This window comes from Neodiprion virginianus, chromosome 6, assembly GCF_021901495.1.
Source record: "Neodiprion virginianus isolate iyNeoVirg1 chromosome 6, iyNeoVirg1.1, whole genome shotgun sequence".
NCBI lineage: Eukaryota > Metazoa > Arthropoda > Insecta > Hymenoptera > Diprionidae > Neodiprion > Neodiprion virginianus.
In genome coordinates, this window is record NC_060882.1 from 27,411,774 (window position 1) to 27,414,768 (window position 2,995).

Genomic DNA, 2,995 nt, shown 5'->3' on the forward strand with positions numbered 1-2,995 from the left:
TGTTTACAATTGTCTATGAAATAATACGAAAATGTTCCGATTTTTGAAAAACATTCGTAGCAGTAGAAATTTTTACCAGGGACGGTTTGATTCTGTCGGTATTCTCAATTCACCCCGAAAAAATGAAAATTAACATCACTGCCGTTGGAAACGTTTCTCCGGAAATAATATCTCAAATTTGTTATATTTCCAAAAACATCTGGCGGAGAAAATCTCACTGATTATGTAATCGGCGGACTTTTGTAAGTCACTTATAAGAATACATTCGATTCTTCGTCTGGGAGAAGAAAAATTCAGGCTATATAAAATCAACCCTGAGTGCAGATATAAAGATTTCCAATAAATATTAATACGTATTTTCTACACGAAATGCTCATGCTTTGTCATTTTTTCATTTTGAGATTTCAACGCGAATCATTCTATTATACTGCTAAAAAAAATTGTACATAATATTTGTTTGATACGCACCCCGTTAGGCGAGTTGTTTCAATTTTCATGTGAAGATTTTGATACCGTCACATCGCGAATATTTCTATCCGTAGTTGGCCGCATTTTTTAAAAATCTTCCATATTCAGATGTAACGATTTTGATGAGTTTCGATGCGCAAGTATTTTAATTCTTCAAAGAATCATTCAACGATATCTCGAATAAGATGAGAAATTACTTTTCGTTCGTGTAGATCAATAATCATAAAACTTTGTACTTTCAGTTATTTGAGATGTTATTTCGTTGGATAGGCTGAAAAACAGGGTAATGAAAAGCAAGTACATAATGAGTGCGTCACGTGTTGTGAACAATGAATAAGTATTCGCCCGAAATAGAATTTCGTGACACGTCGGGTATCTTTGTTTCGATTGATGAATGTCAGGTTGGAGCTAAAGATATGGGCGCGTGTCGTGTCCTACACATGCGGAGGTCCGAGTATGCGAGGCCGAATACCAGCTCGAGTGAAATGTGTATAAGCAGCGTCCGAAGTCGGGCGGTATGAGGGGGGACGGGAGGTCAGAGAGTTGGGCAAAAGTTCGCCAGCGTAGAACTGCGGCAAGCTCATGTTCCCCTGATCGAGTGCTTTACTTGATGGAGACTTTGGCACTCTCTTCTAATTCCCGCCAAAAATTATGTTATTATTTTCACCGTCGCTTCCTGCCCGTTCCTGCCGCTCCTAATAAGTATTTAATTATAACGGACGGTAATCGAGTGGCGTAACGGCGCAAGTCGACGGCTCAGCTTGCCGCCCCTCGTCATTAGTCGATCGAGGCGGTCCCTGGTCATGACCTTCGCGAGACCATACACTCCTGGTTGTTTGTATTAAATAGCCGCCGAATTCAGCACCGAGTAGCGAACTCGATATTTAAATACACTCAACCTGCGTGCGAGCGTCGAAATTTAAGATTGAGCACCAGCCGCGAGAGAATTCCGGCTCTTGGATCCGGCTGATCCCCGGATCAGCGGCAAGTCGAAATTACTCAACAGGTTATCCGCCTGCAAGTTTTTAACATGACACTCCCATTGGCGGCAGTGATATTGTTTCATTTCGCTTCACGTTCTCGTTCTCTCGCTGTAAAATGCGGATAGTAGCTGAAAGCGGGACGCCGATAACCGCTTTCCCGCCAAAACTAACTAACGAAACGAGACGTAGGTATGTAGTACCTACAGTCGCGTCTTTATGCAGCCGTGCGGTTCGTCATGAGTTCCTGTTAAAAAGGGGACCGTTTTGAGACCGTTGCGCATTGGATCCGAGTTGCTTGCTCACGCGAAGCGCTACACGTCGACAAGTTTGCAAGTCAATCCGACTCTCTCTCTCTCTCTCTCTCTCTCTTCATGTGCAATGGAAGTGGAGAATACAGCGCCGGTGCAAAAACTCTGCGCGCGCATATCTTCAAAATTAAAGAATGATCAGTCGACGCGCTGCGTTAATACCACCATATTTAATTCCGACGTTTTAAGATACGTTTTAGCGTATAAAGTAGCGGAGAGATATAATCAGTGATTCAATTTCCCCTCATGACGGTTTTTGCTGACGTAAAAACGATCCACAGCCTACGTTAAAACTATCCTTGAAATGAGATTAATCGATGATTAAGTATACTGCTGACTGAATGTTACGCAAGAGTCTCGAAAAAGGTATACTACGACAGACAGTGAACTTTGAAGCACATGCCAGTGTTTCATTTAACATCGTTATAACGATGAATGCGTGCCCTTGCCTTTCTCACCGCAACGAATTCAAATGATACAAATATTTTCGTTGTTCAATGCCAAGAGCAGCCGCTTGGCGCGTGGAGGCTTGTAATCCGGCCACAAGCCGAGGTATCTCAATGTCATTTCATATCGTTGAATGCCCGAATACGACCTTGCGGAAATATACCAAACAAGATCATCCGATATACGTTATACGCCTCCGACACCGTACGGAGTTTGAAAAATAGGTACATAAATTTCATCACCCTTCGACATTTGGTTGTATTTTACCGAATTCGCACAAGCAGGGTTTGGCGATCTCACACGTCTACCTACGTTGCACAGCACAGTTGCGCGAGGTTCGCGAAATATTTGCAAGCCTCGAACGGCTCCCCACCACATTCATCCGTGCGGAATCGTGCGGGTGTTGGTGTGTCGTCGTACACGGAAACCTGAACGTGTGTCGTAGTCACCGCCCATGTTCGAGTGACGTCACTACAAAGTAACAAAAAATTAACTTCGCAAAACGATGGGAGGGAGAGATCCGCGAGGCGAGTTTCAAGCCGTTCGTCCAATCAACCGTTATGCCAATATCGGGACACCCAATGGGAGACGACCGAGCAGCCGGTATCTCCGAACACAGTTGCAGGATTCCGATCACGTACAGGCGCACCCTCCATGTGTGGTTGAGCAAAATGCGAAACCGCGTGATCGCGCCTCCCAGACGGTAGTCTGCGAATTCGCAAAATACCTCCTCGCTCTGCTGCTCCCTGGATACAAAGTTCGCCAATTTGAAGGCTTGACGGCACTCGT